The 27,343-nt window shown below is 43.2% G+C and overlaps 1 protein-coding gene across 3 annotated transcripts in view; it reads left to right on the top strand.

Annotated features, from left to right (window-relative positions):
• The window catches only part of LOC111972700 (SAM and SH3 domain-containing protein 1), a 357,764-nt gene that overhangs the window by 1,907 nt on the left and 328,514 nt on the right, over positions 1-27,343 (top strand). The window lies entirely within an intron of this gene.

Raw genomic sequence — 27,343 nt, 5'->3', positions numbered from 1 at the left:
TGTCTGGCCCTATGTTCCCCTGGGGTTGTGTGAGTTAGTGAATGCTGCCGTGGTGACGGCTGGCTGCTGTGGATCAATGAGCAGGAAGAGGAGGAGCCTTCAATCATTCTCTGATTTCCTGTAGAGAGAAACACACTTGGATGATTGATTAATTCACACTCACCTGTCTAGTGTTTCTTACCTGTCTGTCCAGCCCTCAGACCGCAGACCTCTCTGAGGAGTTGGATCAACCTGCGTCATCATGCTCATTTTGGCCCAGGCCATTTTAGTTGATGAATGTGTGTCATCATCATTGATTAGCAGCAGTCTAAATTGAGGGTGTCCAGCTGGTTTTCTGCTGGAGCTCATTTGAGGAGGAAGATTGATAGCATCTTTATATCAGATCAGTGGCTTTACATCAGATGCTCAGCCTACTGAGGGCTCACTCAATGACCACTTTGTTAGTACAGAGAGAGAAAGAGAGAGAGACACACACACACACACACACACATACACACAGCTTTTGTCACCATAGCCGTGCAATGCAATGTACATTAAAGAAAATTGGGATACGATGAAAAAGATCCGTGTTTTATTCTACAGAGAAAATAGCATTTCAAAGGATTATCTCATGCACATGTTATCTCAAAGGTTTCCATTTGAATTGTTCCTTAAATCTTGAAATCTTACAGTGAACATGCAGACTTTATCTGGGATTTCTAAGTGATCAATATTCAAATTGCAGACTCTTAATTTGGGTGTTTTGTCAGCACTTCTTCTGCCTCTTTGTATTCCTGGCATTATCCCTTTTCCTATAAATGGGAATCCCACAGAGATGTGGGATTTTTCCAGGACTATGGCTAAACTCACTTTGAAACAAAGTGTTGTCTCCAGACGGTTAAAGGCTGTATTTATTTAGAGCCAAAGCTTCGACATTGAGGCTTTGGAGGAGAATAAGCAGTTCAAGGTCTCTCTCTCGCTCTCTCTGTGTGTGTGTGTGTGTGTGTGTGTGTGTGTGTGTGTGTGTGTGTGTGTGTGTGTGTGTGTGTGTGTGTGTGTGTGTGTGTGTGTGTGTGTGTGTGTGTGCATGTGTGCGTGCTTGCTTGCATGCGTGTATACATACAGTATGTGAGTGTGAAACCCTGCAGTAGAGTGTTGAATGTGATCCAGGCCAGTAGTCTCCTCCTCAGGAGCGAGTCAAGTGTGAGGAGCCCTCCATGATGGAACTGGGACCAGCTGGCCTCTGATTGGTCAGTGCAGGGTTCTTCTCTCTCTGCCCCTGAGACCAGACATGGTAGTTTCAACAAGGCTTGCATAGTACATTAAATACAGCATAGATAAGCAAATGGCGGTTGTGTAGAAGGGTCAGTGTCTGGTAACTCTATGTTCACACTGCTTCTCTGTTTGTTTTTGTGCTTAATGTGTAGACACAGTACTTCCTCCAGCACTGCTCAGTGATGATGCTCTGAAGTGTCGTTGACTGCCACGTCCCTATGAAGCTATAGGACCATAAGCCAACACTTCACTACTAGGGCTCTGCTGGGAGACATTAATACCCATGATCCTTATCTAGACCACAGGGAGCCCTTGTCTGGAGGGGAGATACAGAGAGAGGGAGGGGTGGTATCATTGCTCAAACACATCTATGATTGCACAGTTCTGTATTTCTCATTGGAGAACAATACTAGCATTATTGATAGTGTTTGGTGTATAATTGTTGTGTGCAGTGCAGTCATATTGCTTGCTAATGGCTACTTAGATACTACACTTGTGCTTATTGATTTTCTTGGTTCCTTTTAATTCCTTCATTGCATTTTCCTGACTGAGAAGTGACATTGACACCATCAACGACAAATGCTTTTGGAAAAGAGTAAAACAAATTAAGTGAAATTATATTTTCTTCCTGTGTCGGTGTCTGAGGTTAGGGAGGCCTAATTAGAGTTTAGCTGCTTTGCTTTGCTCTGGAGCAGCAGCGGAAAACAGTGATTTGGTGCAACATGGCTCATCCTCTTGCTGTGTTGTGGTGACAATGCCATTCCAGGGCATGGAGGCTGAGGAGACACAAGGAGAGAGGTACTTTACTCTCTGCATCTACTTTATGCTATCTAGAAGATGTTATATCTGACCATATTGAATCACAGACCCAGTGTAATGCTGTCCCTGAAGCACACAGAGATTTGTGGTCAAAGCATGTCAGTTTCTGCTAATTAAAGTGGAGATGTTGAATTGAGTTAGAAAAATGTTTTAAAAAATGTGCCCTGTCTTCAGGCGCCAAAAGGCTTGCAGAAACAGTAGCAGTTAACAGGATAGTGCTCTGCCCTATATTTCCTCTTGATCCAGCCAATCAGATGATCTGGAATGAATGGGAAGGGCAGCTCGTTAAATGTTATTGCTTTGTGACGCTGATTTGAATCTCTACTATTTCAGTTACAAACCGTCCACGATTTGACTGTCCATGAATGTCCGCGTTGTAGGGCGTTAGATATCAGCCTCTGTCCTGTACACCTCCACAATACTAGTCTTTCCTCTGTATGCCCTGTGTCTGTGTGGTTAGGAAGTGGAAGCTAAACTCAGGGAGATGCCCCCATTGTTTGACTGCAGGCTGATGGAGCCACGTGTCCATTCACTAGTGTTGTGTTTTGGATTTCCGATTTCTGCCCATGGAATAGCACTGAGGAGACAAGTGGCCTGCATTGTTCTGATGGGAGGGTGATGAAACAACTGGGTGTCATGTAGAGAGGATGACTGTACATAGATGGAGGTTTATGCTGCTCAAACAGAAACAGGACTGGAACCAGTGTTTGTTAAGAGGACTGGGCTGCTGATGCTGATCTAAGGTCAGTTTAGCATTTCCCCCAATGTCAGGATTTGTGGAGGGTAAGCTGTTCCTAGATAAGTTCTTACGGGAAACTTCACATCACTTGTTCAAAGCCTTAAACTGACCTGAGAGCAGTTGATTCAATCTGGTGGGAGTTTTTATCAAGCTTGTGGCTTAATGCTCCTTACCAATGTGAGACATTCAGTTAATACATGGAGTTGTTGAGTCTTTGTGAAGGAAGATGGAAAGTCAGTATGGGGTAGTTGATGCTATTATTGGTTTCCTCCCTGAGTGAAAGGACAAGATCGTCACCATCCATGCTTCACTCTAACCTTGCTTCCTCTCTTAGTTCTTTGAATATCCCAGCTTCCTCGCCTTTCAGGAAATCAGCTTTCTGTTAGAGATCCTCTAGTTGGCGTAATGAGAAAATGACCATGGTCCACTCCTACATTATGGCTATAGAAACCCCTTAGGCCAGACTGAAGTACAGCCAAACCGTAGTGTGAAAAAGAGCTTTGTTTATAGGGGTTTAACTTCCTGAATGTTTCAGATATAAGATAGTGGTCATAACAATGTATCATTCATGTGGTGTAGTATAGTGCTAAGTAAAATAATATAAATTTCTGTGTTACAATTTTATGGTACATGCATCATCCATAACATTGTTCCCCACTCAAAATAGCATTTAACCCCGGGTGAATAACTCCTTCCCAAACAAATCAAATGTTATAGGTCACATACACATATTTAGCAGATAATATGGCGGGTGTAGCAAAATGCTTGTGTTCCTAGCTTGACTAGAATACAGTAGAATACAGTATATACATATGAAATGAGTATAAAACAGTATGTAAACATTATTTAAGATACTAGTGTTCCATTTAAAGTGACCAGTGATTCCATCTCTCCACTTTCTCACAAGGAAGACGTTATGCTCTGTTTTTACATAATTAAGAGCTTTTTCATTATTGATAAGCCAGGCAGCAGAGTAATTTGGTGAAAGCTTTTCATTTAGCCAAGCATCTTCTTTTCTTCATGTTACACCCTGTGGGCTGGCATGCTGCCATAAGACGGGAAAAGGAGAGCCTTTAGAACGGAACGGCCCTGGTGTTTGCCAAGGTTTCTGCTGAAAGCCCTGTTTGCTCTCAGCCTTTAATAAGGACCCTTTAAAGGTGTAATCAACAACTGCTCGTAAAAAGGAAGTCATAAAATGTCAAGGATGGCCATATGGGCTTGAGTCAGGGAGAGAAAGTAAATTAGTGAGACAGGTAAAGGATAGAGGAGGGGGAAGGAGGGGATGTAGGGTCATAGAGGGATGGACCATTCTCATTCCCTTCACACAAAACACACTCAAATTGCTTTACTACCAGTCTCCTTTTATTCTACACTTAAAGGCTGCCAAATATAGCCTGTTCCTAGATCAGTTAGTGCTGTCTTGCCAACTCCTATGGTAATTGTCATGTCAACGACTATAAAAGTTTGCTATACAGCACCAACAGACCTGGTACCAGGCTATGCATAATAAACACTAGCACTTGAGAACCTGAACAACATCTGGGTGTGTTGTGTCTAGGCTATTAGCTAGTTCCCTGATCTTTGACCCCTACTGGGTTTGACCTGCTATTCAAACTCTAGCTGAGCTGGGGTGATCCTGATCGGAGTTGACAAGAGGAAACGGACCATACAGTACTACAGTCCCTCTGGGTCTCAATGGTTCTAGCTCCAGTACACTATCAGAATATAACATTTACATTTTGGGTAATAGGGCCTCCGGACTGTGTGCTCAGTGCTGTAATGTACAGGTAACTGCCAAAATAAAGGAAACACACGCATAAAGTGTCTTAATAGGGCGTTGGGCCACCACGACCCCTCGAACAGCTTCAATGTACCTTGGCATAGATTCTATAATAGATTCTATAAGTGTCTGGAACTCTATTGAAGGGATGCGACACCATTCTGGAACTCTATTGAAGGGATGCGACACCATTCTGGAACTCTATTGAAGGGATGCGACACCTAATTCTCGAACTCTATGAAGGGATTGCGACATCCATTCTGAACTCATTGAAGGGATGCGACACCATTCTGGAACTCTATTGAAGGGATGCGACACATTCTGGAACTCTATTGAAGGGATGCGACACCATCTGGAACTCTATTGAAGGGATGCGACACCATCTGGAACTCTATTGAAGGGATGCGACACCATTCTGGAACTCTATTGAAGGGATGCGACACCATTCTGGAACTCTATTGAAGGGATGCGACACCATTCTTCCATAATTTGGTGTTTTGTTGATGGTGGTGGAAAACGTATGTCTCAGGCGCCACTCCGGAAGTGTTCAATTGGGTTGAGATCTGGTGGCACACAGACAGGCAGACAGACAGACACACAGACAGACACACAGACAGACACACAGACAGACAGACAGAGACGCACCCTTTAAACCCTCTATGCTCCTTTGAAACCCATCTCAAAGTCACTGAGATCTCTTCTTTTAGCTATGGTAGCAAAATACTGGGCATTTTATACATGACCCTAAGATTGATGGGATGGTAATTGCTTAATTAACTCTTAATTAAGCAATTTCTTTCAATATACTTTGTATCCCTCATTTAATCAAGTGTTTCCATTATTTTGGCAGTTACCTGTATGTGAGGCTCCTGAGCTCTTCCACAGCTGTCAAAAGAAATCAGATATATATGCACCCTCAGTCTTGTGAAGTTTTCTGGAAATTAAAGGAGTAGCCTGCTATGTATTTTCTCCATAGAGAATGGTGTGTGTCATTGTTTTATCAGAGCACCACAGAACGTTTTAATGGCTGGCTTTCTGTCCAGTCGGGCCCACAGAGACAGACAGACATGACCACCCTTCTCCAGGGAACAAGTGAAAATGTGGGAAAAGCAGTGTAACACTGTGTGTGCAGCTGGCCTTCTCATTTCACTGGGACGTTTTCCTACTGTGCTCTTTGTTTCTCACATAATCGAGTGGCTTTTAAGCAGCTTTAGTCATACTTGAAAACTTGCTTATGTGAGGCTGTGGGCGTAAGTAGACTATTCAAATTCCCAGAAACACAGTTGAAATGCTTCAGATACTCTAATGAGTACTTTACATAACATTTACAGTTATAATGATAATTGATAATTGTTTAGAAATCTATCACAGCATATACTGTATGTTGTAAAGTTTTAGCCATAGTATACACTCAGCTTCTTAGTCTAATTCTATACTGACAAGATATAGGTTACAGAGCTATGCATAGTCATGGCAACACCTTTAAATAAAGCGTCCAGGCTATGTTGTTGCCGGTCGCTGCAGCCATGACTATTTCCACTGTAGGTCCTGATGAGACATGAATGACAGATATGTTATCAGATATGTTATCAGATATGTTATCAGATATATTATCAGATATGTTATCAGATATGTTATCAGATATGTTATCAGAGCTATTCTGGTATTACAGGGATGACTGCGTCAACCTTCAGGCACACACTGGCTGTCTGCATGAACATACTGCATCATGGTCTGGGGAAGAGAAAGCTATGTTCATGGTCAATATCAATGTTATGTATCTAGAAAACTATACTGCGTTCTCTAACTTTGCCAAGGTTTCACTAATTAGTTGAAATACATACTGTACATTCACACTAAGCATGTGTGTTTATACACTCAGCACTGAATTGATGAATTGGTTTAGGTTTACTTAATCTTTCTACAGTATAAATAGGCCTAAATTGAAAGGTCAGGGAGTCATGGAGCTGTTTAAATATTATAATCCATGATTTCCATAACAGTGGTTATTTTGCTCTTTCAGGCAGTGGGTGGAAAATACTTGAAAGGGGATTGACAGATTGGATACAGTGGGGCAAAAAAGTATTTAGTCAGCCACCAATTGTGCAAGTTCTCCCACTTAAAAAGATGAGAGAGGCCTGTAATTTTCATCATAGGTACACTTCAACTATGAAGACAACATGAGAATTTTTTCTCCAGAAAATCACATTGTAGGATTTTTAATGAATTTATTTGCAAATTATGGTGGAAAATAAGAATTTGGTCAATAACAAAAGTTTATCTCAATATTTGTTATATACCCTTTGTTGGCAATGACAGAGGTCAAACGTTTTCTGTAAGTCTTCACAAGGTTTTCACACACTGTTGCTGGTATTTTGGCCCATTCTCCATGCAGATCTCCTCTAGAGCAGTGATGTTTTGGGGCTGTTGCTGGGCAACACGACTTTCAACTCCCCAAAGATTTTCTATGGGGTTGAGATCTGGAGCTGGTATGGCCACTCCAGGACTCTCTGAGGATGCTTCTTGAAGGACCACTCTTCGTTGCCCGGGCGGTGTGTTTGGGATCATTTGTCATGCGAAAGACCCAGCCACGTTTTCATCTTCAATGCCTTTGCTGATGGAAGGAGGTTTCACTCAAAATCTCACGATACATGGCCCCATTCATTCTTTCCTTTACACGGATCAGTCGTCCTGGTCCCTTTGCAGAAAAACAGCCCCAAAGCATGATGTTTCCATCCCCATGCTTTCACAGTAGGTATGGTGTTCTTTGGATGCAACTCAGCATTCTTTGTCCTCAAACACAGAGTTGAGTTTTTACAAAAAGTTCTATTTTGGTTTCATCTGAATTCTCCACTTAACTTCTGATCATCCAAATGTCTTAGCAAACTTCAGACGGGCCTGGACATGTCTGGCTTAAAAGCAGGGGGACACGTCTGGCACTGCAGGATTTGAGTACCCTGGGCGGCGTAGTGTGTTACTGATGGTAGGCTTTGTTAACTTGGTCCCAGCTCTCTGCAGGTCATTCACTTAGGTCCCCCGTGTGGTCTGGGATTTTTGCTCACCGTTCTTGTGATCATTTTGACCCCACGGGGTGAGATCTTGCGTGGAGCCCCAGATCGAGGGAGAATTATCAGTGGTCTTGTATGTCTTCCATTTCCTAATATTGCTCCACTCCAAAGTTGATTTGTTGTCAAAACAGCTGCTTACCTATTGCGAGATTCAGTCTTCCAGCCTGGTGCAGGTCTACAATTTTGTTTCTGGTGTCTTTTGACAGCTCTTTTGTCTTGGCCATAGTGGAGTTTGGAGTGTGACTGTTTGAGGTTGTGGACAGGTGTCTTTTATACTGATAACAAGTTCAAACAGGTGCCATTAATACAGGTAACGAGTGGAGGACAGAGGAGCCTCTTAAAAGAAGAAGTTACAGGTCTGTGAGAGCCAGAAATCTTGCTTGTTTTGTAGGTGACCAAATACTATTTTTCCCAATCATTTGCAAATAAATTCATAAAAATTCCTACAATGTGATTTTCTGGAATTTTTTTTCTCATTTTGTCTGTCATAGTTGAAGTGTACTATGATGAAAATTAAAGGCCTCTCTCATATTTTTAAGTGGGAGACTTGGACAATGGTTGTCTGGGAATGAAGAATACGATGAACTAATAGTTCTGGATTTTTTTTGCACACTGATTTCCATGATAGAAGCCAATTAATTATTATGGGATTAAGAGAACAAGAAAAATTGATAAAAAATAACAAAAAAAAAGAAAAAAGAAAAAAGCGCAAAGGGACACTCCTGTTACCTTGGCGTTGGTTCCTTCCTCTAATGGCTCCTCATTGCTAGAAAACCCCACTGTCGAGACTGCGCACAGGAAAGGGGCAGAGAAGGACATAGGGAAAGGCAAGGGAGCGGGTTGATAGGTGTGGAATCTCCTGGAGATGGATATCTGTGCTTCTCATTACTAGAACAGATCTGTCATTTCAGTCTTTTGATCTCTCTTATCTAGCTAAATCACAACACTGGTTCAAAAGGCGCTTTGAGAGGGGTTGGAGGAAGGAAGGAGAGACAGACACGGTTTCTACCATATACAAAGACTTGGAATTAAACAGAACAAAAGGAAGGAAGGATTAGTGGTACAGAAAGGCGCGGTTGCCCTTGTGTGAGGAGGGTACAACATGAATAGATTCTATAATTTGAGCCTATTTTGCTAAGCAAATGAATAAGTTAACTAGTAATTCTTATTAACTGATATGACTCATAACCCTTTTTAACATGTACTTAATATAGAACTACATTTGAAGAAAATCATAATATGATAAAATCATTTAGCCACTCTATAAATTATTATTTGATTATTTGAGTAGAAATTTTTTGTTAAGGCTTAAAAAGAAAGACCTAAAAATTAAAATGGATAATGGTCATCGGACAATGATGTTTTCTAATCAAAAGGCTGATGGATTGTAAGAGAGAGAGGGGGGTGGGGGGGGGGGGAGGCGGTAGAGAAAGCGAGAAGAGGGAGAATCTTTGCTCACAGGAATCTTTGCTCAAAGGCAGCCATTAACACGTATTTATTGTCCACATTTCTTCAACACTTTGGACTCGGCTCCAGTGTCAAATTCAATAGATAATAATATTTTAATACTTTGGTCTGTGCTTATATTTGTCCTATTTCACCTGTACAAGTGTGTATTTTACTAATGTGTGAATTGGACATATGTATTTTGCTATCCAGCTAGGTTTATGTCCAGAGGTTGGATAGCGGCAGATTTATTCAGTTAGCGTTGCTGAATATGAATCATAAGGGGTTCTTGATATTTACAGTGTTACAGCTACAAGTACAACACCATAATGAATCAATCCTGTTCTGCAACATGGACAGCAAAGCAAATGAAGCAATCAAGTGCCCCTGTAGGATAGAGAGTGACAAGAGAGCAGGCTCCAGCATCTGTGTGTGTCAGGAACCAGATTGCACACATCCCCATTGCGTGTAGATCACAGTCGGGTTGATTAAAGAAGGGATCATTATACCAACCTATTCTGTAGACAATGATTGGAGCTCACAGGAAATCACTTTGTGTGCAATCAAAACACAGAATCATTTGTGGTTGTAGCCCATAGAGTTGGCCTTTGTTATATCTTCTTATATTAGCATGTGTGTGACCTATTGTGTCTACCTCCCACTATGCACGCCACCAGTCAGGGGTCATGCACCGGGGTGCCTGTGAAGGCAGGGGTTGCCATAGAAACAGATTGTGGGTGTTTAAAGACTAGTTACCTTGTTTGTCCGGCTGCATGTAGTCTGGGATTGGCGGTATTAGGAGGTTAAGTGGCAGAGTGCAGGTTGGGATTATTGCATTTTATTGCATAATTCTGGCAAAGATGCAATAACTCCAGTATTTTTCCTGCATTGCTTGTTCACCATCTTATTTTTAGATGAGGAGATATTTGTTTTCAGCTATTTTATTTCCATGACTGCTTTTTTATTTCCAGACATATGGTGAGCAATATGTTAAGAACATCTAATCGCAATAAACTCCCAGTATTGAATCACACTACCTATAGAATTGTGAGAATTACAATACGTATCGTATCGGCACCTAAGTATTGTGATAATATCCTATCATGAGGTCGCTGGCAATTCCCAGCTAGTCCTGATAATGTGTTCTTTTAGAGGGCTTATTCTTTGAAAATTGCAATGTAGTTCTTAAATGACTCCAACCTTTAGGGTCAAATGTCTTCAGAGGTCAATCCTATACGTTTTTACTTCATACCTATAAAATATCAACCATCTTTTTCATAGTCACGACTCTGCTTTTATAAAAGGTGGCAGAGCACTTTCTCCAGTGTGTTTTCCCAGCCCTAGCCCCATGTCTCCCCAGTCCCCACGGTCTCTGTGTCAAATGGATAGCGTAATCCCTTCTCTATGAAGATAGTGTTAAACGGGGGGAGTGAGGGATGAGGGCGCTCCCTCCAGAGCATGGGTCCAGGCTGCAGCATCATTAATCAGCAGCTGTAAAGCAACAGACAGGATATGATGTCAGGTGACCTTTCCCTGGTCCCTGGGAGGATGCCATGGTGTGTTCAGGTACACTAGTTACAGTGTCGCCCTGCACCGAATGTCGCCCTGCACCAAGTTTCTCCCTGCACCGAATGTCGCCCTGCACCGAATGTCGCCCTGCACCGAGAATGTCGACCTGCACCGAAATGTCGCCCTGCACCGAATGTCGCCCTGCACCGAATGTCGCCCTGCACCGAATGTCGACCTGCACCGAATGTTGACCCGCACCGAATGTCGCCCTGCACCAAGTTTCTCCCTGCACTGAATGTCGCCCTGCACCGAATGTCGACCTGTACCGAGTTTTGCCCTGCACTGAATGTCGATCTGCACCGAATGTCGACCTGCTGTTCGTTCGCGCGGTGTGTTTTAGGGACCAGCCGTGGGTGGCCGTTTACACCATTTCCCCGCTATTCTACATCGCTTTTCAAATTACGGCTGGCACTTTGTTCAGAGGTTCTAAGTACTCTCGGCCGGCAAATACTACCGGTGTGTCGAGAACTTAAGACCACCAACAGCAGTCACACTATTACCCTGTCCTCTTTAAGACCCATCTAAGACTGCATGAGTCATTTAACAGAATGATGAGAGGAGTAGGCCTAACACCTATCAACTTGTCTGTCAGAATGGTCCCATGGGCCACAGGGCAAGAGTGTGAGAAAGAGAGAGAGGGGGGAGTGTGATTATCCTTTCTGAAGGTAATATAAGGGTCGGGGTAAGGAAGGTAAGGAACGAACACTGCTCCGCCAGAGAACCCATCTCCCCCTCCCACTCTCTCCTCTCTAATTGGTCCATTTCCAACGCATCAGTGTAGGGCTGTGCAGAGAGGCTTTGATCATGGGGACCACACGGGTGTTGCTGTGTCTCTGTACCTGGCTGAGGGGCTTTGTGGTGGCTGTGCCTGGCAGGGTTGTAATACACCACACAGTGTCTGTCTGTGACTCTACATACCTGGCTGGATCCAGACCTTCATTAGCCTAAACAACCAGTTAGTACACTATTCTGATTCACTCAAACACACACAAGCATGAGATTATCGCACATCGGCTGACAGCCGTGGTGTATCAGACCGTATACCATGGATATGACAAAACATGTATTTTTACTGCTCTAATTATGTGAGTAACCTGTTTATAATAGCAGTAATGCACCCAGAGTCAGAGTCAGAATCATAAAATGACTGTGGTCTATTTAAGCAATAAGGCACGGGAGGGTGTGGTATATGGCCAATATACCACAGCCAAGGGCTGTATCCAGGCACTCCGCGTTGCATCGTGCGCAAGAACAGCCCTTAGCCGTGGTATATTGGCCATATACCACACCCTCCCGTGCCTTATTGCTTAAATAGACCACAGTCATTTTATGATTCTGACTCTGACTCTGGCCTGTGTTTTGTGGTTTGCCACCTCTGATACTGTAAGCAAGCATTAATCAAACATTTATGGGCTTGTCTGGAAGAGTAAATGCTGGTGTGTGTGTGCACGCGCATGTGTGGCTGTGTGCATGTGTTCATGTGGGTGTGTGCATGTATATATGTGTGTGTGTATATAGCACGCTGCACAGCATGCTACGCCACAGAGAGGGTGCTAATTATGGAAAGTGCATAACAGGTGCCAGTTTAATGTATGCTGCGGAGGCACTTTACCTCTGAGGCTCCCTGATAGTAATAGCCAATTAGGCTTGTATCAGCACTGATAGATCATGTACCCTAGTTAACTGATGTAATATGCAACCCTTTGATTTGCCTCTTTGGATCGTTGTTAACAGTTCATTGTCAAATGGATTGTGCCATTGGGGATGGAGAGAGAGATAGATGCAGATGTATATGTTATGATGGTGAGCTAGCTCATCAGGCTTATGCTGTGTGACTGTGATCGGAGAGTCTGGGGGTTAACCAATCAGGGGCCATCATTAGCAGTGCCAGTCGGGGCATGCTCAGTATGGAAGGTCAGAGTTCACTGGACTAATTATTTTTGTGTGCCCTCTCTAAATGTCAGGGTTCATTGTTAAATTCATTAAATAGGCCTACTAATTGCCCACTACTGTATTTCATGTAAAGTGGAGGCAACTAAGGCTCAGTTGGGTTAACACGGTGGCCTAGAGCCAGGAAATCAGATTTTAGGCTTTTAAATCCATGGTCTTCTGTCCAAATGGCTATCCTACTGTTACTCTTTATCAGTAGCGAGGTCATTATTATGCTTCGTCAATGCTAAATGGTTGACCTGCTAGAGCAGGGGTATTCAACTCTGACCCTACGAGTCCGGCGCTTGCTGGTTTTCTGTTCTACCTGATAATTAAACGCACACACCTGGTGTCCCAGGTCTTAATTAGTACAGATTAGAGGGGAACAATAAGAACACCGCATTGGAACTGTCTTCGAGGTACAGAGTTGAGTTTGAGGGTGCTAGAGGCTTGAAGGACGCTCACATACTCCTGTGGCTATGTGAGGTCACTGTGTGTTAATGGTGGAGATTGATTCAGTCTGAGCTGCCAGGGTTGAATCACAGAACCACCATTTTGTGTCAGCAGATCTTTGTTGAAGGACGGCGCCAAACCAACCCCTGTTTATTTTAATAGCTCTTGGGATTTGTTCTAAGGGGAGGAATTTCCTGAAGCTTAATGTGGAAATGTGTGGAAGGCTCCTTCTCTCCTCCTGGAAGGCTCTTTTGTGACAAACTGGGTTGGCCCTCCAGGCTTTGTCTCAGTTAGTTAGCTATAACTCCAGCTCCACCCTCACTTTAGTCTTGGGGTTCTAGTTTCATACCAGGCCCATGGAGGAGGGAGTTGTTTCTTGGCCTGTGTTGACTCTGTGTGTAAACCTACTCATCAGAAAGCATGTCTTAATTAAAGCTGGCCTTGTTTGACATTCATGATTGTCCTCCTTTACGTAACCGTAGTGACGGCTTTTGAAATGTTTTCCCCCCATTCAAAGAGGATTACGCAAAAATTATTATTTGTTTTGACGCGGGAGTTTTCAAAGATAAATTCAGATTTTTTTGTTTAACTGGATTTGTTCCCTTGACTACATTACAAGACTAGGAGAGACAGCTGAGTCTGCTGTTGTTTTTTGTTTGTTTATATTGAGGGCGGTGTCTGCTGCCAAGATGGACTAACTAACTCTGATAATCTTTAATTAATGTGTGGTGGTCAGTCTGGTCACAGCCTTGTGGTGACAGACAGGAAAATGATCTCTTATTCTGTTAATCACGGGTGAAGTAACACGCACGCACATACACACACCGACGCATGCATGCGTCACGCAGGCAGGCACACAGAATAAATGCTCCTACCGTTGCCATGCATGCCCATGTTATATTTACATGTATGACAGTCTGTGTCTGCCTCTTCAAGGTTGTGTTTATGTGTCTTAAATGTGAGCAATTTATTAAATTACATTGTCAACCAACCAATGGTTCATAACTTTAGACACTGAAACATTGATTGAGGTGCATTATGTCATGGAAGAAGTGATGAAGAGTAGGAATGATATAGAGCAGATTAAGCAAGAGATTCTTACTATATAGATAGAGTCCAGTGGCAGCTCATGAAAGATTGAGATGGGTGGAAGAATGTCGCTCTACTCATCATTATATACTGTTTACTGACTAAACAGAATGTTGGGGTTTACAACATTTCCTCAAATTCAAAATACCTGTTTAATTAGAAAATAGAGACCAGAAAACCTTCTAAAAAAAGATATGAAACAAACGTCTGTCATATGGCCTTTCCCTGCTGCACAGTGCTGTAAATATAATCCTTCATCACACCATGGAGGCTTAAGGAAGTGTCCTCCCTCCTGTCCTGTACGGTCAGACTCTGAGGCTAGATGAGAACAGGCTGTCACTCACAGAACAATAGACTGTTAGGCCCTCCTCCAAATTCCCGCCACAGTACTGACGCTGAGGAGAGAGCAGAAGAAGGAGAGAGAGAGAGAAGAGAGAGAGAGAGAGAGAGAGAGAGAGAGAGAGAGAGAGAAGAGAGAGGAGAGAGAGAGAGAGAGAGAGAGAGAGAGAGAGGAGAGAGAGAGAGAGAGAGAGAGAGAGAGAGAGAGAGAGAGAGAGAGAGAGAGAGAGAGAGAGAGAGAAGAGAAGAGAGAGAGAAGAGAGAGAGAGAGAGAGAGAGAGAGAGAGAGAGAGAGAGAGGAGAGAGAGAGAGGAGAGGGAGAGAGAGGAGAGAGAGAGAGAGAGAGAGAGAGAGAGAGAGGAGAGAGAGAGAGAGAGAGAGAGAGAGAGAGAGAGGAGAGAGAGAGAGAGGAAGAGAGAGAGAGAGAGAGAGAGAGAGAGAGAGAGAGGAGAGAGAGAGATGAGAGAGAAGAGAGAGAGAGAGAGAGAGAGAGAGAGAGAGATTTTTTTATTTGTTCTGGACCGCATGTTAAAGGACTTGTGTGATTATGCATGAAGCTTCATTGTCATGCAGGAATCCCACTGCTCAGTTTATGTCTATTATTATGTAAAGCATGCATTCATATTTGCAATCTGCAGATTCCACTGTTAATTTTGTGTGAATGGGCTCAGCTCTGTAGGAGGGGAGAGGAGCACATGCCTGTCAACAAATTGACACTACTTCCTCCCCTGTCCTCCCAGCCTGGTCTCATAGACTAAACATAGCATTGTACACGAAAATCCAGGACACTCAAATTAGTATATGTTACGTTTGGTGTAGTTACATAAGACAGATGGTTGCTTAACCATTTAACCGAACTCCTAAACGTAACCCTTACCTTAACCCCTATCCCCTAGCCTAGCTAACGTTAGCCACCTAGCTAATGTTGCCACCTAGCTAGAATTCGTAACATATCATTTATCATTTTGCAAATTCGTAACATATTATAGGCTGTAGTCCCCACCTGCTTTAAGGAGACTACCATCATCCCAGTGGTCAAGAAAAACAAGGTGACATGCCCAAATGACTATCACCCCGGTCTCGCTCACCTCATCATGAAGTGCTTCGAGAGGATGGCCCACATAAAGGGTAGCATGCCAGGCAGGCACACTGGACCCAATGCAATTTGCCTACCATTCCAACAGATCCACGGAAGATGCCATTTCCATCGCTATTTACACAGCCGTAACACATCTGGTCAAGAAGAACACCTATGTGAGAATGCTGTCCGTTAACTACAGTTCAGCATTCAACACTATTGTTCCCTCCAAGCTCAACACCAAGCTCAGAACCCTGGGTCTGGCCACTACCCTCTGCAACTGGATCCTGAACCCTGACGGGCAGACCACAGGCTGTGAGGATTAGCAACAACACTTCCTCGATACTGACTCTTAACACAGGGGCTCCCTGTACTCTGCTGTACTCTGCTGTACTCCCCCCACACGACTGTGTGGCTTTGCACGACACCAACTCCATTATCAAGCTTGCTGACGACACTACGGTTGTAGGCCTGATAACCAGGAACGATGAGTCAGCATATAGGGAGGAGGTAAGTGAACTGGTGTTGTGGTGTCATGACAACAACCTCAACAAAACAAAAGAGCTGATAGTTGAAGACAGGAAGCAGAGGAGGGAACATGGCCCGATCCATATCAACGGGACTGCAGTAGAGAGAGTCATGAGTTTTAAGTTCCTTTGCGTCCACATCATCGAGGACTTATCATGGACCAACAACACCACCACTATTGTCAAAGGGCACAACAGTATCTCTACTTCCTAAGACAGCTGAAGAAATTCCTCTCCAAATACTACCGCTGCACCATCGGGAGCATCCTGACCGGTTGCATCACGACCTTGTATGGGAATTGGTTCATCCACGACCGCAAAGCTCTCTAGCGGGTGGTGAAGACGGCCCAGTACATCACTGGGACTATGCTCCCACCCATCCAAGACATCTACTTGATACAGTGCCTGAGGAAGTCCCGCAGTATCATCAAGGACCACACACACCCCAGCCATGAGCTGTTCTTTCCCTTAATGTTGGGCAACGGTATCAGAGTATGAGGTCTGACACCAACAGGCTCAGAGACAGTTTCTATCTACAGTGCAAGCCATCAGACTGCTGAACACTTGAACTGGACTGACCACCTGCTCTGATTCGCCGCACCTTAGCGCACATGCACTCACTCATGCACACACCCACACAGAAATACACAAACACACACATATACATTCATGCTACACACACATCACAACTGCTGCTACCAGACTGTTATTATACTGCTCAGTTTATTCACTGTCCCCCATCCCCCCTTCATCAATACACGTGTAAATATTGGACTATAAATTGGGCCTTCCGGTATTATACTTACGTTTATTCTATTCTACTGAGCCATTTACTTGATGTTCATACTCTTATATTTTATTATTTATTATTGTTGTTGCATTGTCGAGAAGGAACCTGCAAGTAAGAATGTTGTTGGGACGATGGATACCATGTGTACCCGTAGGTATGACAAATACATCTGGAAACGTATTCAAATGTTTATTCAAAATAAAACGGCAGCCTTGTGTGCAGTGAGGCTTGCTCTCCAATCATGCATGTATGATCATACATGTTGGCAAAACCACAATACCAGAACAGCACACATTTGTAGCTGAAGGGCTCGTATTGCTTATTACTGCCAGGATGGAAGCAGAGGAGGGAACATGGCTGCCTCCAATCCCAATCAGACTGTTGATGATCAACCCTCCTCACAGGGACAGAGAGAATACATACACATTTGTGGGTCAATTGAGAATATATTGGAATAAGATAAAAAATAATTATAATAATTATAACATAAATAATACAAATACCGAGCTATTGTATACTGTATGCTTACATAAATAAAATATATATACTCTTTTGTACTAAAATATTTGCTCAGAGAAAGAGATTTAAAAAATGTAAAAAATCTCAAAAAGATAAGTGTCAAAATTATTGGCACCTCAAATGATTATTTTCAATTAATTCTAACAAAATGAATGGCCCACCTCAGAGGACGTTGCCGTACCTATTTCGAGTAATTCATGTCCTAGAGCGGAAATTCTCTTTTAGGTTCCACCTCGAAGACTGACGCAGACTGCAAATACATGTTCAGGAATTGGGGGTGGGAATGTTGTGGTGATCTCCATGTGTAGTAGAGAAATAACAACAAAAAGGGCACTGACTGACAGTGTCACGACTTCCGCCGAAGTCGGTCCCTCTCCTTGTTCGGGCGGTGTTCGACGGTCGACGTCACCAACCTTCTAGCCATCACTGATCCATTTTTCATTTTCCATTGGTTTGTCTTGTCTTCCTTCACACCTGGTTCCAATCCCATCAATTACATGTTGCGTATTTAACCCTCTGTGCAAGTCATGTGTCGGAGTGCGACGGGTTTTGTACCCCACTTTTATTATTTTTTGTAAATGTAGGTTTTTGGAGTTTTATGAGCACTTATTAAACGACTCCGTTTATACCAAGTTCGTTCTCCTGCGCCTGACTTCCCTGCCACCAACACGCACCCATTGCAGACAGCTGTTAATGTAACCAGCTAGCATGCTAACCTTAGCCAGCTAATGAAAGTTATGTGAGCAGCATTTCAGCAAAAAATTATTATTTTCAGAAAAAGACTACCAAGGCTTTTCAAACCTGTCAAGAGATGAGTCTCAGCTAAACCGTGCTTATACGAGCTGTTGACATTTTGAGGGTTGACGTTTGTCTGACTCTTGTCGTTTGATAATTCCAGTGAAACCGTGTCGGATTCCAGACGTCATTAATATTTGGACATGCATACGGACATTGTCAAATAGCTATATTCTTTGTTCTGTCTCAAATAAATAATATAAATTCAGGTAATATGGATAGCCTAACTATTGAATGGTTTGGAACGAGATTGATTTGCGTGGCCCGGTGCCCCGGGGGTTGTAGATTTTCTTTAGGTTAGATGGAATGGTCGAAAATGTGCGATCCTTGCAAACCCGGGTGACTGGGCCATGTAAAACGAATTTGCCTAAAACGTTAGTTGACAAAACCATTTATATTAGGGCGACGGGGGGGAGCGGTGTTCTAAAATGCAATCATATCATGCAATTTTACAATTTATAACGGTCATATTTTTTTTGTTGTTGCCAGACTAGCTAAAACATAAGTGAAATTCAATAATTATCCAATGGATTATGATAATGGTCATCACTAGTTACATAATATATTTTTTTTCTCTTCTTAAAATCCGATTTTAAACCCTAACGTTAACCACACTGCTAACCTTAAATTAAGACCAAAAAACGTATTTTTATTTTCATGAATTTGTACGATATAGCCAATTTTGACGTTGTGGCTGTTTTATCTAGTGGAAATCCAAGTGTAGGCTGAAAGAGAAAAGCTGTTTGGCTCGCAGACGACTCACAAATAGGAAGAATTTTGCAGCAGGTGTTTCTGATGAATAAACATTGCCATGCTGGTGGGTGGTAACATTGAAATAAAACCTATCCCTGAAACAAAACGCAAGATGAAAAGAATTTGCACGTCATGTCATAGGAAAAGACACGTAAGACTCACGAAAACATCCAAAGTCATACATTCGGATTTGCTGAATATATCATACTGACTAAAACGATGACTTATTGATTTACATTGTTGTGCATCATCATGGGTAAACTCTGACCATAGTCTTTCAGCTTATAATATTTGTGTGGGCATTTAAATCTGCATTAACGTTCTGCGCTATAAAGTCGTCTGAAACAAATGTTTGTTGACTTTCATAAATCAGGCAATGTGTACAAAAAAACAACTGATTAGGGCAACAATTAAGACATTTAAAACCACTGGAACAGTGGTTAACTCAAAATCTAGAATTAGAAGCCATCTCTAAGCCAATAGGCTCTTTGGAAGGGTTGCCATAAAAAAAACTTTATTGAGAACAACCAAAACATGTAAATGCCAGCAGTTTGCTTAACGGCAATGGCACTTGGGATTGGAACCGAGTGCTATGGTCAGATGAGACTGAAATAGAGCTCTTTGGCCAAACACAGCAGAGGTGGGTTTGGCCTCGAAAGAAGGATGCATATGCAGAAAAGAACCTCATACCTACTGTTACATGCTGGTGGATCTGGGATATTATGGGGCTGTTTTGCTTCCACTGATCATGGGGCCCTTGTTTAGGTCAACTGCATCATGGAGTCAGGAGGCTGAAACTTGGCCGCATTAGAACTTCCAGCAATAGAATGACCCCAAGCATACATCAAAATCCACAAAGAAAATGGTTAATTGACCACAAATTCGATATATCTCAGTGTCCTCCTGGATCCAGTGGAGCCCAGTGTTTCCCCTGTAGGCCCTTAGTGTGTGTCTGTCTCACCATGTTCCACATGGTGCCTGTTCTGAGGAGTCTGGACTGGGCTTTGTGTTTGTAAATGATGTCTGAGTGTTGGAGTGTGCCCCTGGCTATCAACGAATAAAAAAACAAGAAAATGGTGCTGTCTGATTTGCTTAATATAAAGAATTTGACATTATTTATATTTTTACTTTTAAAACAAAATACTTTTAGACTTTTACTTGAGTCATTTTCTACTAAGGTATGTTTACTTTTACTCAAGTGTGTAAATTGGGTACTTTTCCGACCACTGGGAACCCGCTATAACAGGGGTTTTCTGGAAGTTGCATACAGTTTTCTGTCTGATCATATTAATGAACTGATAACACACTCATACTGAAGGCAGAGTTGGAGTGGGATTTTTTTTGTCCCTTTAATTAAGGAAAGCAGTAGAGAAAAAACATGTTTTAGTCAGTCTCTCAGTCAAGGATGGTGGATAAAGGAAGATCGTTCACTCAGACTGTTCACTATATATTTTGTTGTTGTAAATTCCGGCCTACATAACTGCGTGTGTTTTCCATAGACACTGACACAATAGCAGCTGGGTCTGGTCTACTTAGTAGCAGCTGGGTCTGGTCTACTTAGTAGCACCTGGGTCTGGTCTACTTAGTAGCACCTGGGTCTGGTCTACTTAGTAGCAGCTGGGTCTGGTCTACTTAGTAGCAAGCTGGTTCTGGTCTACTTAGTAGCACCTGGTTCTGGTCTACTTAGTAGCAGCTGGTTCTGGTCTACTTAGTAGCAGCTGGGTCTGGTCTACTTAGTAGCACTGGTTCTGGTCTACTTAGTAGCACCTTGGTCTGGTCTACTTAGTAGCAGCTGGGTCTGGTCTACTTAATAGCACCTTTGTCTGGTCTACTTATTAGCACCTGGGTCTGGTCTACTTAGTAGCAGCTGGGTCTGGTCTATTTAGTAGCAGCTGGGTCTGGTCTACTTAGTAGCACTGGTTCCGGTCTATTTAGTAGCAGCTGTGTCTGGTCTACTTAGTAGCAGCTGGGTCTGGTTACTTAGTAGCGGTTGGGTCTGGTCTACTTAGTAGCGGTTGGGTCTGGTCTACTTAGTAGCGGTTGGGTCTGGTCTACTTAGTAGCAGCTGGTTCTGGTCTACTTAGTAGCGGCTGGGTCTGGTCTACTTAGTAGCGGTTGGGTCTGGTCTATTTAGTAGCAGCTGGTTCTGGTCTACTTAGTAGCACCTGGGTCTGGTCTACTTATTAGCACCTGGGTCTGGTCTACCTTAGTAGCACTTGGGTCTGGTCTACTTAGTAGCACCTGGGTCTGGTATACTTAGTAGCACCTGGGTTCTGTAAATACTTAGTAACAGCTGGGTCTGGTATACTTAGTAGCAGCTGGGTCTGGTCTACTTAGTAGCAGCTGGGTCTGGTCTACTTAGTAGCAGCTGGGTCTGGTCTACTTAGTAGCAGCTGGTTCTCGTCTACTTAGTAGCAGCTGGTTCTGGACTACTTAGTAGCGGCTGGGTGTGGTCTACTTAGTAGCAGCTGGTTCTCGTCTACTTAGTAGCAGCTGGTTCTGGTCTACTTAGTAGCAGCTGGGTCTGGTCTACTTAGTAGCAGCTGGTTCTGGTCTACTTAGTATCAGCTGGTTATGGTCTACTTAGTAGCAGCTGGGTCTGGTCTACTTAGTAGCGGCTGGGTCTGGTCTACTTAGTAGCACCTGGTTCTGGTCTAATCAGTTCATTGACTTTCAATGAACCAGAAGAAAACTGGGGGAAAAACTGTGAGTGGGGTGTCTCGCTTCTTTAGGTCAAGATGCTGATTGGGAGACCACAGAGAGACTGTGAGTTCCTGCCAGTCAGAATTGATCCCATAGACTCAGCAGTCAACCCTCTGCTCCTCAGATGGACACTACACTAATTCACAACCTCAGGATGTTAAAGACAAGCAGAGTGATTGCTCTTCAAAGACCCTCTAGGCAGATGTGCTGTGTGTGTGGAGGGGAGAGAGGGACAGGCTAGAGGGTTTTTAGAGGATGGTTTCAGGATAGGTTTTTGATAGGACAGCAATGGTGCAAGGAGAAATAGCCACTGAATTCCAAATCAACCCCTAGCCACTACTCCCTAAATACTCTTAGTTCCTAAACGGTCTAGAGTGAAACCATTAGGGTGGAAATTCCAAACTGCCAGAAGGTTACAAATTACAATCAGTCAGAAGGCAAGGTGGTAGGAGCTAGGGTTCTATTTGGAATTCACCTCAGCTCTGGTGAAGTCATCAAATTCCACATCATACAACACAGGTGGGAAACCCCACAGTATCGCATAGACTTTCTACATGCTTTTCATAGCAGGTATGAGGTATTAACAGTATGTTCCATTTAGACTTAATACGAGCTGTGGTCTGGTTCTGACAAGTCTGTCATGGACCATCCATATGTTTTATATACAGTTGAAGTCGGAAGTTTACATACACATAGGTTGGAGATATTAAAACTCGTTTTTCAACCACTCCACAAATGTCTTGTTCACAAACTATAGTTTTGCCAAGTAGGTTAAGGACATCTACTTTGTGCATGACACAAGTACGTTTTCCAACAATTGTTTACAGACAGATTATTTCACTTATAATTCACTGTTTGAAAACGATTGGCCGCATTAGAATTCACAGACAATTAGAAATGACCCAAGCATACATCAAATCCACAAAAGAAATGGTTAATTGACACACAAATTCGATATATCTCAGTGTCCTCCTGGATCCAGTGGAGCCCAAGTGTTTCCCTGTAGGCCCTTAGTGTGTGTCTGTCTCACCATGTTTCCACATGGTGCCTGTTCTGAGGGATCTGGACTGGGCTTTGTGTTTGTAAATGATGTCTGAGTGTTGGAGTGTGCCCTGGCTATCAACGAATAAAAAAACAAGAAAATGGTGCTGTCTGATTTGCTTAATATAAAGAATTTGACATTATTTATATTTTTACTTTTAAAACAAAATACTTTTAGACTTTTACTTGAGTCATTTTCTACTAAGGTATGTTTACTTTTACTCAAGTGTGTAAATTGGGTACTTTCCGACCACTGGGAACCCGCTATAACAGGGGTTTTCTGGAAGTTGCATACAGTTTTCTGTCTGATCATATTAATGAACTGATAACACACTCATACTGAAGGCAGAGTTGGAGTGGGATTTTTTTTGTCCCTTTAATTAAGGAAAGCGTAGAGAAAAAACATGTTTTAGTCAGTCTCTCAGTCAAGGATGGTGGATAAAGGAAGATCGTTCACTCAGACTGTTCACTATATATTTTGTTGTTGTTGTAAATTCCGGCCTACATACTGCGTGTGTTTTTCCATAGCAACTGACACAATAGCAGCTGGGTCTGGTCTACTTAGTAGCAGCTGGGTTGGTCTACTTAGTAGCACCTGGGTTCTGGTCTACTTAGTAGCACCTGGGTCTGGTCTACTTAGTAGCAGCTGGGTCTGGTCTACTTAGTAGCAGCTGGTTCTGGTCTACTTAGTAGCACCTGGTTCTGGTCTACTTAGTAGCAGCTGGTTCTGGTCTACTTAGTAGCAGCTGGGTCTGGTCTACTTAGTAGCACCTGGTTCTGGTTCTACTTAGTAGCACCTTGGTCTGGTCTACTTAGTAGCAGCTGGGTCTGGTCTACTTAATAGCACCTTTTGTCTGGTCTACTTATTAGCACCTGGGTCTGGTCTACTTTAGTAGCAGGCTGGGTCTGGGTCTACTCATTTAGTAGGCCGCTGGGTCTTGGTCTATTATAGCACGCTGGTTCGTCTTATTTAGTAGCAGCTGTGTCTGGTCTACTTGTAGCAGCTGGGTCTGGTCTACTTAGTAGCGGTTGGGTCTGGTCTACTTAGTAGCGGTTGGGTCTGGTCTACTTAGTAGCGGTTGGCGTCTGGTCTACTTAGTAGAGCTGGTTCTGGTCTACTTAGTAGCGGCTGGGTCTGGTCTACTTAGTAGCGGCTGGGTCTGGTCTATTTAGTAGCAGCTGGTTCTGGTCTACTTAGTAGCACTGGGTCTGGTCTACTTATTAGCACCTTGGGTTGGTCTACTTAGTAGCACTTGGGTCTGGTCTACTTAGTAGCACCTGGGGTCTGGTATACTTAGTAGCACCTGGGTTCTGTGATAACTTAGTAACAGCTGGGTCTGGTATACTTAGTAGCAGCTGGGTCTGGTCTACTTAGTAGCAGCTGGTGCTGGTGCTCTAACTTAGTAGCAGCTGGGTCTGGTCACTTAGTAGCAGCTGGTTCTCGTCTACTTAGTAGCAGCTGGTTTGGACTACTTAGTAGCGGTTAGGTGTGGTCTACTTAGTAGCAGCTGGTTTCGTCTACTTAGTAGCAGCTGGTTCTGGTCTACTTAGTAGAGTGCTGGGTCTGGTCTACTTAGTAGCAGCTGGTTCTGGTCTACTTAGTATCAGCTGTTATGGTCTACTGTTAGTAGCAAGCGCTGGGTCTGGTCTACTTAGTAGCGGCTGCTGGTCTGGTCTACTTAGTAGCACCTGGTTCTGGTCTAATCAGTTCTTGACTTTCAATGAACCAGAAGAAAACTGGGGGAAAACTGTGAGTGGGGTGTCTCGCTTCTTTAGGTCAAGATGCTGATTGGGGAGACCACAGAGAGATGTGAGTTCTGCCAGTCAGATTGATCCCATAGACTCAGCAGTCAACCCTCTGCTCCTCAGATGGACACTACACTAATTCACAACCTCAGGATGTTAAAGACAAGCAGAGTGATTGCTCTTCAAAGACCCTCTAGGCAGATGTGCTGTGTGTGTGGAGGGGGAGAGAGGGACAGGCTAGAGGGTTTTTAGAGGATGGTTTCAGGATAGGTTTTTGATAGGACAGCAATGGTGCAAGGAGAAATAGCCACTGAATTCCAAATCAACCCCTAGCCACTACTCCTAAATACTCTTAGTTCCTAAACGGTCTAGAGTGAAACAATTGGGTGGAAATTCCAAACTGCCAGAAGGTTACAAATTACAATCAGTCAGAAGGCAAGGTGGTAGGAGCTAGGGTTCATTGGAATTCACCTCAGCTCTGGTGAAGTCATCAAATTCCACATCATAAAAACACAGGTGGGAAACCCCACAGTATGCATAGACTTTCTACATGCTTTTCATAGCAGGTATGAGGTATTAACAGTATGTTCCATTTAGACTTAATACGAGCTGTGGTCTGGTTCTGACAAGTTGTCATGGACCATCCATATGTTTTATATACAGTTGAAGTCGGAAGTTTACATACACATAGGTTGGGATATTAAAACTCGTTTTTTCAACCACTCCACAAATGTCTTGTTCACAAACTATAGTTTTGCCAAGTAGGTTAAGGAACTCTACTTTGTGCATGACACAAGTACGTTTTTCCAACAATTGTTTCCAGACAGATTATTTCACTTATAATTCACTGTATCAAATTCCAGTGGGTCAGAAGTTTACATACACTAAGTTGACTGTGCCTTTAAACAGCTTAGAAAATTCCAGAAAAGTATGTCATGGCTTTAGAAGCTTCTGATAGGCTAATTGACATCATTTGAGTCAATTGGAGGTGTACCTGTGGATCTATTTCAAGGCCTACCTTCAAACTCAGCGCCTCTTTGCTTGACATCATGGGAAAATCAAAAGAAATCAGCCAAGACCTCAGAAAAATATTGTAGACCTCCACAAGTCTGGTTCATCCTTGGGAGCAATTTCCAAATGCCTGAAGGTACCAAGTTTATCTGTACAAACAATAGTACGCAAGTATAAGCACCATGGGACCACGCAGCAGTCATACCACTCAGGAAGGAGACGCGTTCTGTCTCCTAGAGATGAACGTACTTTGGTGCGAAAAGTGCAAATCAATCCCAGAACAACAGCAAAGGACCTTGTGGAGATGCTGGAGGAAACAGTCAAAAGTATCTATATCTACAGTAAAACGGTCCTATATCGACATAACCTGAAAGGCCGCTCAGCAAGGAAGAAGCCACTGCTCCAAAACCGCCATAAAAAGAACAGACTACGGTTTGCAACTGCACATGGGGACAAAGATCTTACTTTTTGGCCAAATGATCGTACTTTTTTTTCAAAGACCGAAATGGTCCTCTGGTGCTGATGAAACAAAATAGAACTGTTTTGACCATAATGACATCGTCTATGTTAGTGGTTGAGGATAAAATAGGGGTGAGGCTTGCAAGCCGAAGAACACCATCCAAACCGTGGTTAATGCCGGCTGGGTGGAGTCAATCTGTTGGGTGGCGGTGATGCGTATGGTTGTGTGTCTGGCTAGGTAGTTGAGTTAGCCTGCTGTCACTTCAACGAAGAAGTAGAGTGGCATCGAATGAGGATAGGGAATATTGCTGTGTATACTGAATGGGCAGAGTTGTGTGGTCATTCTAGAGGAGCATTCATTTGTAGCTTTTGTGAAGTATTAGTTTGGGGTCGCAAATGGTGGTGGGTGTGGTATGTTGTACATTATGACCCCAAGCATCTTCCTAGTGTTCTATTATGTTTGGTTGGTTTGTGGGTGGCGAAATGCCTGTTGCAAGGACAACAAAGTCAAGGTGATTGGAGTGGCCATCAACAAAGCCCCTGTCTGTCGGAAACGCCTATAGAAAGATGGTTGTGGGTGGGTTGCCAGAACTTAAAAGTGTGTGCAGATTGATCTATATGGGTGATGGCTGTAGATTCAAACCTGTTCTGGTGCAGTTACCATCGCAGCTTTCGTGTCAGGAGAGTGAATGGTGTTTATGGGTGTTCTAAAATTTGTGCAGCCCAACTATGTTGTTGTGGTTGATTATGGCTTTGTGTGGATGTGAGTGCACCTGTACAAGGGGAGACGATGTTGAATCCCGAGTGTGTTAGTAAAAGGATGTTTATTAAGGCAGAGGTGCTACCCAAGATAGCGTAAGTTGTATGTTAAGAAGAGCTGTCTTGAGCCCAGCGTGGAATGTGATGAAGTAAGTAAAGTAAGAGAGGCTGAAATAGAAAATGGTTATCTCGAACTATTATTCTGACAGGTGTTCACAGTTCTTAAATAAAGTGGTGATCCTAACTGAACCTAGACAGGGGAATTTTAGCGTAGGGGATTAAATGTCAGGAAAGGTTGTGTAGGAAACACCTGAGTTTAAATGTATTTGACTAAGAGTGTATGTAGAACTTCCGAGCGCTCACACTGTGCTATAGAGATGTGAGGCACAGTATCAGGCAGCGAGAGGAGGGGAGAGAGAAGGGGGAGAGAGAGGTAGAGAGAGGCAGAGGAAAAAGAGAGAGGAAAGAGAGAGAGAGAAGTCTGTCATTAAAATCCTGCAAGGCTTCTGGGAGATGACGGGTTTTTTCAAATGTGGGTCTTCCGTGGAGGAGGCGGTGTTCAGTAGTGGGCTAGCCTGATGAATTTCTCTTGTTAAAGTTAGCCGCCAAGCTGAAAAAAAAAAAAGGAGATCAAACCCTGGGTATTTTATGTTGACAGCCCCCCCCCCCCCCCCAAC

Source organism: Salvelinus sp. IW2-2015, linkage group LG14 (genome assembly GCF_002910315.2).
Source record: "Salvelinus sp. IW2-2015 linkage group LG14, ASM291031v2, whole genome shotgun sequence".
Classification (NCBI taxonomy): Eukaryota; Metazoa; Chordata; class Actinopteri; order Salmoniformes; family Salmonidae; genus Salvelinus; species Salvelinus sp. IW2-2015.
This window is presented reverse-complemented; position numbering and strand designations above follow the sequence as displayed.